Source organism: Tachyglossus aculeatus (assembly GCF_015852505.1).
Source record: "Tachyglossus aculeatus isolate mTacAcu1 chromosome 12 unlocalized genomic scaffold, mTacAcu1.pri SUPER_6_unloc_3, whole genome shotgun sequence".
NCBI lineage: Eukaryota > Metazoa > Chordata > Mammalia > Monotremata > Tachyglossidae > Tachyglossus > Tachyglossus aculeatus.
Genome location: NW_024044830.1, coordinates 8,067,914 through 8,082,642, shown reverse-complemented (window position 1 = coordinate 8,082,642; position 14,729 = coordinate 8,067,914). Strand labels below are relative to the sequence as shown.

The window sequence follows — 14,729 nt, the reverse complement described above, 5'->3', positions numbered from 1 at the left end:
TGCTGGTCCTAAAGCCCTCTGGTGCTTTCATTATTCTACCTCAGGTTTGCAGATTTTTTTTTGAGTGCTCCCCAAGACCTCGTATTCCTATTGTTCTGACCACTCTATGGCTGAAGTCCATCTCCTCCAAGTTGAAGGGATCAATGGGAACAAGCCTACAAACCCCCTCAGAGGCTGGCTACAAGAAGCTCATGGAGAAAAATACTCCCTCCCCTTTCTGCGACTTCCCAGGTCCATTGTTGTTACTGTTAATGGTATTTGTTAGGTGCTTACTATGTGTCTGGCTCTGTACTAAGAAGTATGGTAGATACAAGGTATTCAAGTTGGACATAGACTATGTCCCACATGGCGCTCACAGTCTTAATCTCCATTTTACAGATGAGGTAACTGAGGTCCAGAGAAGTGAAGTTACTTGCCCTAGGCCACAAAGTGGACAGGTGGTGGATCTGGGATTAGACCCCAGGTCCTCCTGACTTCCAGGCCCATGTTCTACCCACTAGGCCATGCTGCTTTTCAGGTCTCCCTGGCCCCAGGAGCTTTTCCCCCAGCTCAACTGCCGACAGACACCAAGATCTGCGATCTCAATAAAGTTCTATTTCCATAATTTGACAGCAATAAACGGAATTCCAGTCTAATCTGCCATTCCCAGAACTACTACCTTTCCTCCTAGGACCCTTTGTAGTATTTCCTGTAGGAATCCTGGCACCCATGATCCTCTGGTTCTTTTGTCTCTACTTTTAGAGCAACCCAGATTACACTCCTACCATAATAACAACAACAACAACAACAATAATAATAATAATAATAATAATAATAATAATAATAATAACAATGGCACTTGTTAAGCACTTACTATGTGCCAAGCACTGTTCTAAAACCTGGAGTAGATACAAATCATTCACGTTAGCCTCATGGGCCTCAAAGTCCTAATCCCCATTTTAAAGATGAGATAGTTGAGACCCAGAGAAGTTAAGTGACTTGCCCAAGGTCACACAGCAGACATGTGACAGAGCCGGGATTAGAACTCGAGTCTTTCTGATTCCCAGCCCCGTGCCCTATCCACCAGACAATGCTGCTTCTCTCCAAGTCCTCTGGATGCAAGGTTTCTCAGTGTCCTCCTCCACCAAGCTCAGAGCAGGAGCTCCGCTCCCCCGGAGTCCTACCTCTGGACCCGAACCTGCTGGGTATCATACCCTCACCCATATCATCTCTGATAAATGACAACAATTATCGTATTTCTTAAATGCTTACTATGTGCCAAGCACTGTTCTAAGCATTGGAGTAGATGCAAGGTGATCAGGTTGTCTCAGTCTTAATCCCCATTTTCCAGATGAGGTAACTGAGACACAGAGAAGTGAAGTGACTTGCTCAAGGTAACACAGAAGACACGTGGAGGAGCTGGGATTAGAACCCACATCCTCTGACTCCCAAACCCATGCTCTATCCACTAGATCACACTGCTTCTTCACTAAGCCACGCTGCTTCCTCCCTCCCTGGGACCTGTGTCTATTCAGGCTCCTAGCATGAGCTCTCAGTCTGTGTGCAGAGCAATGTACTAAGTGCTTGGGAGAGAATGAAAAAAAGAGTTGAGGGTCACGTTCCCTGCCCACATTGAGGTTACCGCCCAGAATTCCTTTCTGCTCTCCCAGGCTCACATTTCTCTTCCTTTCGCACCTAAGATGGTCTAGAATCTTCTTCTCCAACTATCAATCATATTTATTGAACACTCACTGTGTGCAGAGCACTGTACTAAGAGGTTGGGAGAGCATAAAGCATCAGTTGGTAAACACGTTCGCTTCTCACAACAAGCTCACAGTCTAGGTACACAGCTCTCCTCCTCTCACATTCAGATGGACTAGAATCTTCTTATCTAAGTACCAAATAATCAATCAACTAATCAATCGTATTTATATTGATGCTGTTGATGCCTGCTTACTTCTTTTGACGTTTGTCTCACCCCTTCTAGACTGTGAGCCCATTATAGGCAGGGATTGTCTCTCCTTGTTGCTGAATTCTACTTTCCAAGCACTTAGAACAGTGCTCTGCACATAGTAAATGCTCAATAAATATGAATGAACGAATGAATGAATTTATTGAGTGCTTACTGTTTGCAGAGCTCTGTACTGAGCGCTTGGGGGAGTACAACATAGCACTTGCTGCTATAAAAGGATTCTGGAGCCTGAGCCTCAGGGGGAAAGATATATTTTTGTTTTCAATGGTATTTGTTAAGCACTATGTCCCAGGCACTGTACGAAGCGCTGGGGTAGATACAAGCTGATCAGGTTGCACATGGTCAATGTCCCTCATGGGGCTCACAGTCTTAATCCCCATTTTACAGATGAGATAACTGAGGCACACAGAAGTTAAGTGACTTACCCAAGGTCACACCACAGAGCCAGGTTTAGAATCCAGGTCCTCCTGACTCCCATGCACATGCTCTATCTATTAGGTCACGCTTCACCCAGGTGCTCACAGAAACTACCTGGCACTCTCTACTTCCTCCTCAATCCTTCTCTCAGACAGTCTGGGCTAAATCTCCACACATGGTTCAGGGAAGGTCTCTACATGGTGACTTTTCTGGCTTTCTCCTCCCTCTCCCAAGCATTAGCCCATGGAACAGTGGTCAAAGATACTTGGTAGATCAATGAGGTAATAGATTCCTTAGTCTAAGACCAGACTTTGCGTGCTTTACTGTCATTACCCAAGTTTGAGGATGTCAGAATCTGAAGTTCGTTTCTCAGGGTCACGGTTTATTTCCTTATTGCTCTTATTTTCCTTCAGTGGGTTGTTTTCCTCTCTGATATCTGAGAACATCTTCATTAGTATGTTTTTCATAATGTCTCTGCAAAGAGGCCACTAGGGGGAACCTCATAATGTCTACTAATGGCGGCTGAGCCAACCCTGAGGTTCAATTGTCAAATGCATGTAGGACATTCTGCAGAATGCATTTATTCTGGGAGCGTTTTTCTGCTTGGCACTCTCAGAAGTTGTATTTTTTATTTCCACTGAGTAGTTGTTTTCTGCTGTCAAATCCCATATTACTCTTAACAGCTGGGTCCTGTTTTTAAAGTACTATTTCTTTATAACAGCATCCCTTGCTCTTTGAAATCAAAGTGTTTTATGCCTATTCAATGATTCTGTATTTGTTCTAGTATATTCCCAAACTATGCCACATTTTAGCATTTCAGTTCGAATTTTCATTATCTAATTAAGATTAGGGACACTCATTTCCCCTATTGAAAAGTGAGTAATTTGTTGTGAGAACTTCAGTGGTTTAAATGGAAGACATGTGGGGAACGAATTAATGCGGGAGGTAGCCTACATGATGTGAGGCTTGGGTTAGAGATGAAATTTGGGCCAGGTGTTTTTTTTTATCTTTTAAAGCTTTTTGATAAGTGCTTTCTATGTTCCAGGCATTGCATTAAGCAAAGAGCACTGTACTGTACTCCAGAGACATCCGAGGAAGCTCCCTCTCTTTGTTGTCCATCCTACCTCTTCCCTTCACAGCCCTACTGAGAGCTCACCTCATCCAGGAGCCCTTCCCAGCCTGGGCCCCCTCTTTCTCTCCCCCTCCTCCCCCTCCCCATCCCCCTGCCTTACCTCCTTCCCCTCCCCACAGCACCTGTATATATATGTATGAACATATATATGTACATATTTATTACTCTATTTCTTTTACTTGTACATATTTACTATTCTATTTATTTTATTTCATTAATATGTTTTGTTTTGTTGTCTGTCTCCCCCCTCTAGACTGTGAGCCCGCTGTGGGGTAGGGACCGGCTCTACATGTTGACAACTTGTACTTCCCAAGCGCTTAGTACAGTGCTCTGCACACAGTAAGTGCTCCATAAATACGATTGAATGAATGAATGAATGAATGAATGAATGAATGAATGAATGAACAGCAGCTCCCTCTTCACCCAACTCCCTCAGCCATATCCCTCTCCCCACCTGGAAATCCCTTCTCCCATCACATCTGACAGGCCACCACTCTCCCTGATCTGGACTGTGTAATTGATGCATTGAGCTCTCATTCACTGAGCACTTTAGGGACTCACCTCCTGTAGCACTTATGAATGTATTTTTAAATTCCGTTACTTTCCCCTACCTGTAATTACTTTGGTGTCTGTCTCCCTCACTAGATTGCAAACTCCCTGAAGGCAGAACGCATGTCTATTAATTCAATAATACTCTCCCAAGTGTTGAGAATAGTGCTCTTTCTAGAGTAAGTTTTCAATACTATTAATTGAATGGCTGATTAATTGGATGGATGGCCCTGGGTACCTTGTTCCATTGTCGATTTTGTGAGATTAAATTTGAGGAAATTGGCAAGTATCCCACGATAGTATGTCATTTGGGCCTCTTCTAAGATCAAGCAATGGCCAGAGCAATGTATTAAGTCATCATTATAATCTATTGTGTTTATTAAGAGTTTACTACGTGCAAAGCACTGTACTAAGTGCTTGGCCCTGTACAATGTAGCAGAGTTGGGAGACATGTTCCCTGCCCATAATAAGTTTACAGTCTAGAGGGGGAGACAGACAGATACGGCTGGATATCAGAGGGGGGCATTAAAGGTGTACTGTCAAATCAGAGGAAGGAACATGGCCATCACTCAGTGGAGTGAAATGATCACTTCCCTGCCTGGGGGAACCAATCAGAGGAGGGGATTGGAGGAGCAGCTCTAAAAACAATGCTTAAGCGGGGAAATCCCAACAGCCAGGAAGTCTTGAGGAAGTCTCTCAAATTTAAATTAGTAAACCACATACCTATCATATTCACGTTCTGATTTCTCATTAATCTCCTCCTCTTTTTCCCCTAATAAAACAAAATAATAATGAGATCAATGATTGTTATATATAGTAGTATAGCATATGTAGCATATGACTGTAGTATAGTTTATGGTGTATGCAGTACATGTTGGCTTACTGTGAACCAAGCAGTGTAGTACCTGCTGGTGTTGACATGAATCAATCATATTGGACACAATTCCAGTCCCACGGGGTGCGGGGGGATCACAGGCTAAGGGGGAGGGAGGACAGGTACTTAATCCTCATTTTATAGATAAGGTAACTGTGGCACAGGGAAATTTGGATGCTTTCCTCCAGTTATGTAACAGACGAGCGGCAGAACCGGGATTTCACCCTGGATACACTGAGTCCAGGCCCGGTGGTCTTTCCACCAGGCCACACTTTTTCTCTTCCACTCACCAGGTGACACATTCCCTCAGAGCGGGACAGTCTCCACCACCCTCCTTTGAATCAGTCTTATGAGACCCAATCACCTCAGGAGCCACCCTCTCTGAGAAGTACTATCCACCCATCCATCCATCCATCCATCCCCCTGAGAGCCAGCACCCGTTCCCTCCAGAACCAGCCTCCCACACCGGAACTATCTGCCCTGCCCAAAGGAGTCACCCCAATTTCGTTTCTCCCTTTAGAACTGCCCTCCCGCACCTCCGGGAACCAACCCTCCTCACAGGAGTCATCCTCCCCTACTGATGCTCCACTCCACCTCCTCCCCACCTAGACTTTCTTCCCCCATCCCACCTCGAATCACTGCCTCCACCCCATTACCCCTCATCCCCTCCCCCCACCACCGCCAGCCTAACGAGCCTCCCCAACCACCCTCCCTTTCCTCTCCCTCCATCATCATCATCATCATCAATCGTATTTATTGAGCGCTTACTGTGTGCAGAGCACTGTACTAAGCGCTTGGGAAGTACAAGTTGGCAACATATAGAGACAGTCCCTACCCATCAGTGGGCTCACAGTCCATGACTCAGCTGTCTTTATGACCCTGCTCTGGGGCCTTGGCCCCCGGCTCAGTGAGGTGAGTGGCTCTGTCCAGGCCCAGACAGAGGATCGGGCAGAGCCAGGAAGGAGGATGTGGATCATCCTGGAAGCCCTCCTGTTCCCAATCCTCTCCATCCTCTGGGGCCTTAAGTGGCCCCTCCCTGATGAGAGATTCACCCACGTATTCCTCGGGCTGCTACTCTGGCACATCTGGTGGGGCCACCTCAAGCTTCGGGAAAAAAAATTAATATCCTGGTAGGGACCCGGGATTGACCGATCCCTATGAGTTTCAGGGGCTTGGAAAACTGTCAGGTCTCCCAGCCCACTCTTTTTTGTTGTTGTTGTTTTTAATTTGTTTTATTGTATTTGCTAAGCACTCACTGTGTGTAAAGCATTGTTCTAAGCTCTGAGGTAGATAGACATTAATCAGGTTGGACACACTCTTTGTCCTTGTCCCATATTGGGCTCACAGGCCAAGTAGGAGGGAGAACAGGTATTGAATCCCCACTTAGAAGTTGAGGAAACTGAGGCACAGGGAGCCATCAACAGCAATGGTATTTATGGAGTGCATACTCTATGCAGAGTGCTGTACTAAATACTTCGGAGAGTACAGTACAACAGAGCTGATAAACACGTGCCCTGCCCGCAGAAAATTTACCATTTAGGGAGGGGCCTCACAGCCTAGAGGAGGAAGTTAAGCGATTTGCCCACGATCATACAACGGGAGAGTGGCAGACCTATACTAGAATGGGTCTTCTGGCTTCCAGGCCTGGGATTTCTCCACTGGGCCCCGCTGCTTCCCACATCCTCCTAATCCTTTTTCTTGCCCTTTCACCTCCCTGTCCTCCGTCCACTGTGCAGGAGCTACCAAGAGCCCCAAGTGAGGATGGTTGCCCCAGCTTCTTAAAAGAGCCCTGACCAGGTCTCTGAGGCCTTATGGATCATGGGAGCTTGGTTGTTGCCCGAGCTGAGACAGGCTCTCTGGATGCACGCCTGGTGGGCTCTTCTGTTATCTGTTCTCACTCTGTTATCACTCTCGCTCTCCCCGCTGGCCCACCCCCAAGTCTCCAGGAACAGAACCAGGGACCAAGATCCCCTTTGAGTGAAGGGAAGATCTCCTTCTAGGGGACAAAATTCACAGGCATGGCCAGGCAGGTCAGGGAGGGGGTAGGAGAGAAGAAGAGATAAAAATGGATTTTTACCTTTTTCCTAACAGAGAGATCAGAATCCATCTCTAAGACCTGTTAACCTCGATGCCAGCCCATTAGTTAAAGTTACTGTCCTCCCTTTCCTCCTTGTTGTACAACTCCTTGAGCTGCCCCCTCTGCACCCCCCTGATAATAATAATGATGGTATTTTTTAAGTGCTTACTATGTGCCAAGCACTGTTCTAAGCGCTGGAGTAGATACATGGTAATTGGATTGTCCCATGTGGGGAACACAGTCTTAATCCCCATTTTACAGATGAGGTAACGGAGGCACAGAGAATTTAAGCGGCTTGCCCAAAGTCACCCAGCTGACAAGTGGTGGAGCCGAGACTAGAACCCACTACCTCTAACTCCCAAGCCCGTGATCTTTCCACTAAGCCACGCTGTTTCCCAAATCCCTGCCCCTGCCCAACACACACACGAGGGAGGGGGCAACTACCCTCAAGAGTCATGGCTGGCTTGGCAAGGCTTGAAGATAGTGCCCCAGGGCACAGTCTGGCCCCAAATAGCAGGGAAGAGCAAAACCCATCCCTTCCCAGGAACCCCAAGTAACCCATTCTCTTGGTTTCTAGTTCAGAGGTTGTGGCAAAAATTGAACAAGGAGCTAGAAGAGGTTCTGTTTCTCCTGAAAAGGTGATCTACTCGTTCTCTTTTCCCCCTTACTGGGCCCCCCGCCTAGACTCTGTGATGGCCCACGATGGAAGAGAAGGACCCCGGGAAGAGTCACCCAGGGTGTGGGGGAGTGCGGCATTAGTGTGAAGGGTGGTATATTGTGGGGGGAATGACCGGAAAGTGGGAAGGGGGCAGGCCCTGTAGGTGGGTGCACGTGCTGTGACAGTTGGGCACAGTTGGAGAGCCAACAGTTGCCCAGGGCTCATGACTTTCTTGGGGGAGGGATACTTGGGGATGTTCCTCCCCCCGTCCCGCCAGGTCTCCATATGTCAGGACCAGGCTCATTTCTCATTACCGATGTGAGGGTTCCCTCAGTTCATGGACACTGGGACTATGGATGGCCGGCAGATTATCCCGATAGAGCTCTCAATATCAATAGCATTGCTAGACTAGACTTCTAGACTGTGAGCCTGTTGTTGGGTAGGGACCGTCTCTATATGTTGCTAACTTGTACTTCCCAAGCGCTTAGTACATTGCTCTGCACACAGTAAGCGGTCAAAAAATACGATTGAATGAATAGGCAAGAGGGATTACCTAGTGAAATGTTTTGATGTTGATTTGATAGGAATAAAATATTAATTATTATTAATTGTAAAAATAATAATAATAATAATCCTGTACCATGTACCAAGTATCGTGCTGAGGTAGATATAAGTTAACAAGATCAGACACAGTCCCTGTCCCAAATGGGGCTTACAGTATAATGAAGAGAGTGAGCATGTATTTAATCTCCAGTTTACAGATAAGGAAACTGAGGCAGAGGAAAGTGAAGTGCCTTGTCTGAGTTCACCTAGTAGGCAAATGGAGGAGTCAGGTTTAGAGGAAGTCCTGTGGACTCCCAGCCCGGAACTTTATCCTGGAGCCCCTGTCCTCAGCTCGAAGATTGATTTGTGTTGTCCTGAAAGGTGCCTGGAGAAGGAAATTTCCTCTCTGTGATGGTCCAGTTTCTGCCCCTGCCACATGCTCTGCTTCTGCTGCTCTCCATCAGGCAACAACCTCCACCCCTTTATTGTTCAGACCCGAACGTATTTCTTAGTGCTCTTGGCTATGGCCACACACCAGAGCCATCACACCAGCTGGGGTCAAATGCCAGTGTCTATTCTGTCAGCGGTGGTCCCTATCTAGGTTTGAGGGTCATGGAAGGGGTGGGTTTCCCTCTAGAAAAGAGAAGCAGGCCGAGAGCCAGCTGCTGAAGCTCCAAAGCGTGAAGGCCGAGTCTGTCAGTTATGGGAAACTGCTTCTCCTCAGCTGGAAAGAGTGGGTATTCTTTTACAGGCGGTACAAGGACAGAGGCTCTGAGAAATCACATTGTACAGCCTGCCAGAGCCTCAGAGAGAAGGGTCAGGGCGTGTCTTCATGGGACAGACCTTCCTGCTCCATACCCTCACTGCCTTTTACCGTCAGGGAGAAGATGTTTTGGCCCAGAGCGTCTTTCTCCCGAGGGCCAGAGTCAGGAACTGAACCTGCCCGGAAGAGCAGATCATGGCTACTTAAGTCCTCCTCGTTGACCAAACTATCCACTAACTTAAGAGACCCGATTCTCTCTCAAGGCAAAGGGCCTCCAACTCGACAGCTGGAGGAGAAAGATCCACGTTTGAGGGGAGCTGAGCTTCAGTTGCTCTGGCCACGGGCGAATGGCATGTCCTGCAACAGAATCCCATGAGGAAACAGAGCCAAAATCTGCCAAGTTGCAGACTAAGACTAGGGGGACCATGACCTCCTGCCAGCCCCCTCACCTCAGCCCAAACAGCCACGGCCCCCTGGGTCTGGTAATTCCAACCGCTTCCACTGGCCCCGCTCCCTGGCAGAGTGAAGCCGAGGGACTGACGACATCGTCCCAGGAGCAGAGATATCCAGAGAGCCACATGCTGCAGGTGGGAGGGCAGGAAACCCACCCAAATGATGCCCAGCACGACTCTCCTGAGAAGAGAGGCTTCTGCCATGGAATGTCCATCCCCCCGGGGTCCTCACTGATCAAGGACCCGGGCCACATTAAGGACTCGGGCCACATTAAGGACTCGGGCCGCAGTGTGCCAGATGTCACGGATGGCATATCTAAGGTTCTGAGACTCGAGGACTCAACCCAGGCTGAAAAGTGAATAGTGGGCGCTAGAAGACAACACTGATTCAAAGCACCATCAGTATATTGCTGGGGAAATCTCCTTCGTGGCGCACAGCGGGAGGGACGATACTGGCACCTCACCCCCGCCAGCTCCTCCTTCTTCACTGAGCGCCCCAGGTCTCTCCAGCCCCAAATATCCGGACCCAGCCATTCCACCAGCCATTCCACCTTCCCCCACTCCAGGGTCCCTGAACAGAGACACCAGAGAACACAAAGGCCGGTTACATGGTGTGACAGAAGGGTGGAGTCCTTCCTGAAGCTCAGTTTGAAGTCGGGACCACGGAAACACCAGGGAAAAATCAAGGCTGGCGACCTGTCCAATCAATCAATCAATCAATCGTATTTATTGAGCGCTTACTGTGTGCAGAGCACTGTACTAAGCGCTTGGGAAGTACAAGTTGGCAACATATAGAAACAGTCCCTATCCAACAGTGGGCTCACAGTCTAAAAGAAGGATAGTCATTGTCCAAAGGATAGTAAAGGCCCTGGAAACCGTCTTGAAGAGAAAGCACGTGGCTTTTATTTCTGGGCTTTCTCTCATACATTACCTAACTGGGCCTGTCACGGTGTCCCCATTAGGGCTGATCCGGCTGGCCGCGAGACCAGGCCATGAGCCTACTCCTACTGGAGACCAGCCTGACTGCGGTGTGACTGACTGGGTGAATGGGGAGACATCTGAGAAAGCCCATGTCTTACCCGCTGCTGAACGCCACCAGGTTCCAATGGGCAGCAGAGAGCGCCACCACTCCCAGGGAGCATATAATGGGGCAAGACCTCAGATCCAAACCTTGTAGGCCCCGGGACCGAAGAACGATGAGCCAGGTTCCCTCCCCATCAATTCATCCCTCTGCCCTCCCAGGTCTGCAGGCCACTTGGGAGCCATCACGGCTATACAGAGAGGGAAGAAGGACGCTAAAGACCACAGCAGGACCTCTGTCTCTGCCCTGGCAGCAAAGGTCCCAGGACCAGCCAAATCCTGGGGCCCCGTTTCTTCCACCTTGGTCCCAGCAAGGATCAGCAAGATAAACCAGTCGTCACCTCAAGGTTCGTTTTCAGCCAAGCTAAAAATGTGGCTCAGTTCTCTCGGCAAAGGCCAGCAGTCCAATATCAGCCCCAAGGCTTGGGTGACAACGGGCTCAAAGCAGCCTTGCAAGTGGAGCTCAGCATCCAGGAACAACAAATCGCCCTGTCTTGAGAGTCTCGCTCCCTTCTCTACCATACCAATCCGTGGGGCTCAGCCCCCAGGTCCTCACACTTCATCCTCAAGACGTCTTCCTGGGCCCCGGGTCGACTAGGCCCAGGGCCCCCTAAACACTGCACAAAGATGAACATTCAAACAGAGGCCTTCCTGTGCTCCGGGGGAATCAGCCAGTTCTCCCCGGAGCACAGCGTCCACCTTCATTTTCCATCCTGGGCTTGTTGAAAATAAATGGTTCTTCCTGCAGGAAAGCTGGGTCGTTCATTCATTTAATCGTATTTATTGAGAGCTTATTGTGTGCACAGCACTGTACCAAGTGCTTGGGAAGTACAAATCGGCAACATATAGAGATGGTCCCTACCCAACAACGGGCTCACAGTCTGGAAAGGGGAGACAGACAACAAAACAAAACAAGTAGACAGGAGACAGTTGTCAAAACCATCAGAATCAATAGAGTTATAGCTATATAAACATCATTAGTAAACGTAATAGAGTAATAAATGTGTACATATATACACAAGTGCCGTGGGGAGGGGAAGGGGGTCGGGTGGGGGTGTGATGGAGAGGGCAGGAGGAGAAGGAGGAGAGGAAAAAGGCGGGCTCAGTCTGGGAAGGCCTCCTGGAGGCTCAATATGGGAAGGCGGGTCTTTCGTCTGTCTCGTTGGGCCTAGGCTTGATCCTGGCTAGCATTGGATGTTGGGCTGTGGGCATGTCAGGCGTGAGTGCTCCCTCCTGCTGGGGGGATGCAGTGTGGCTTACTGGATAAACCACGGGCAAGGGAGTCAGGAGAACTGGGTTCTAACCCTGATGCCATCGCATCTGCTGGCTGACCTTGAGCAAGTGGCTTGACTTTTCTGGGCCTCAGTTACCTCATCTGTAAATGGGGCTTAAGAGTTGGAGTCCCATGTGGGACTCAAGCCTGCCCAATCTGATTTGCTTGTATCTAACCCAGTGCTTCCAACAGTGCTCGGCACATACCAAGTGCTTAAGAAGTACTTATTATTGAGGCCATTGGTCACACTGGGGTTTTGGTGAGAAGAACAGGTATGGTGGGGAGGGGTTGTGGAAGTCAGGCATGGGCAGACTAGGGGCAGTCTGCTATGGGCAGGGAACACATCATTTATTAGTAACCCTTACATCCATTTGGGGTTTTGTGTGGTACAGTAGGGAACATTCCTCTGACAGGCACAGCATAATTCCATGACAGAATATGCGTGAGTGTTGTCGGTGTGTGGGGTGTGTAGGCAAACTGAGTTTTCCTTTCCTTCTGTGGGATTCTGTGGGAATGTAGTCCCTGTTCTACAGAAGACCAGGGTGAAAGACTGAAACATTGGGTCTCTGGCTCCTCTATCAACTGAGGGAAAAATTTTCTCCTTGCTGCACTGCAATGTCTATTTCTTGAGCTCACATTCACCTCTCATCAGTATTATCATTTATAAACACACAGAAAAATTATAAAGGAACATAATTATTGTCTATGTAATAAACACACACATATAGTATATTATACATACTATAATGTACTATATATATACTATACAGAGAAGCAACGTGGCTCAGTGGAAAGAGTATGGGCTTTGGAGTCAGAGGTCATGGGTTCAAATCCCGGCTCTGCCACTTGTTAGCTGTGTGACTTTGGGCAAGTCACTTAACTTCTCTGAGCCTCAGTTTGCTCATCTGTAAAATGGGTATTAAGACTGTGAGCCCCCCATGGGACAACCTGATCACCTTGTATCTCCCCAGCGCTTAGAACAGCGCTTGGCACATAGTAAATGCTTATCAAATACCATTATTATTATTATAAGCGACTAAAGAGGTACACCTATCTTTATAATGTCCCTTTGAGTTTATTGACGATTTTAATCACCAATTAAATTACTTGGCCATCTCATTAAATTGCATGGCCATCTCATCATCTGTGATGCCCTGGTGGGACACCAAGAAGCAGGTTTGAAAACAGATATAAGTTCTGAATGAACCAGCAGCAGGGTGTAGTGGATAGAGCACAGGCCTGGGAGGCATAAGGTCCTGGGTTCTAATCCCGGCTCCACCAATTATCTGCTGTGTGACCTTAGGAAAGTCACAACTTCTCTGTACCTTAGTTACCTCATATGTAAAATAAGGATTATTTACACATCAGTAAAAAATGGAGATTCATTCATTCATTCAATTGTATTTATTGAGCGCTTACTGTGTGCAGAGCACTGTACTAAGCGCTTGGGAAGTGCAAGTTGGCAACATATAGAGACGGTCCTTACCCAACAGTGGGCTCACAGTCTAGAAGGGGGAGACAGACAACAAAACAAAACATAATAACAATATGTTTAGAGTAATAAATAATAGAATAATAGAATAAATATGTACAAGTAAAATAAATAGAGTAATAAATATGTACAAACCGATATACATATATACAGGTGCTGTGGGGAGGGGAAGGAGATAAGGCGGGGGGGGAGTCGGGAGGGGGGAAGGGTTAGAGGAAGGAGGGGGGCTAAGAATGTGATCCCAGTGTGGAACTGGGACTGTGTTCATCCAGATTAACTTGTATCTACCCCAGTGCTAAGAACAGTTCTTGGCACATAAAAAGCACTTAGGTACCATAATTATTAGTAGGTTTAAGAGTCACCCAGCAAGGATCTATCCTTCTGGGAACACAGAATAGAAAAGGGTTTTGGTTTCGTATTGGACTGTTCGGTCTCTTTCTTAAGCATGGCTAGATTTTCACTGTCAGTAGCGTCAACACAAAGGATGGCTATATGTTCATCTCTAAATCCATAAATCCGTACTAGAAAAAACTTTTAGCCGAAGCTAGGAGTGCACAGAATTCCAACCAATCACGTTTGCATTATGTATTGTGGCTGGAATGTGTTTAGGGAAACAAGAACTCGCTATTGGCTTCAAAACTCCCCATCACCTTGCCCCTTCTTACCTCACCTCCCTTCTCTCCTACATTTCAGCCCACACACACCACTCCTCTAGTGCTGATCTTCTCACAGTGCTTCTTTCTCTCCTGTCCCACCGTCGACCCTGGCCCATGTCCTACCTCTGACCTGGAACACTCTCCTTCCTCAAATATGCCAAACAATCACACTTCCCCCTTTCAAAATCCTACTGAAGGCTCACCTCCTCCAAGAGGCCTTCCCAGACCAAGTCCCCCTTTTCCTCAGCTCCCTCTCCCATCTGCATCACCCTGACTTGTTCCCTTTGCTCTAACACCCACCCCCGCCCCCCGGCCCCACGGCACTTGTGCATATTTGCACATATCTATAATTCTTTTTATTTATATTGATGCCTGTTTACTTGTTTAGATGTCTGTAGACCCCTTCTAGACTGTAACTCCTTTGTGGGCAGCGATTGTCTCTCCTTATTGCTGAACTGTACTTTCCAAGCACTTAGTACAGTGCTCTGCCCACAGTAGCACTCAACAAATGCGATTGAATGAATGAATGAATGAACAAATTAGGGAATCTGAGTTTGTTTGCATACAGGATATGGTGGAGGTGGAAGAAATGTCTTGTACTCGTTGGGGCTTGTCAATGGACTCCATGGTGACCCCAGTGCAAGTTTTTCTTTAACCCAAAGTTTTGTAACAAAGCAACCCCTGGGTTTTAAGAATACCAGCTCTACAATACTTGTACATATTTATTCTATTTATTTTATTTGGTTTATATGTTTTGTTTTGTTGTCTGTCTCCCCCTTCTAGACTGTGAGCCCACTGTTGGGTAGGGACCG

At 47.6% G+C, this 14,729-nt stretch overlaps 1 pseudogene; it reads left to right on the top strand.

The window, feature by feature from the left end:
• The first annotated feature begins 9,311 nt into the window (after window positions 1-9,311).
• LOC119921609 lies at window positions 9,312-11,222 on the top strand (annotated as a pseudogene).
• Window positions 11,223-14,729: the final 3,507 nt, after the last annotated feature.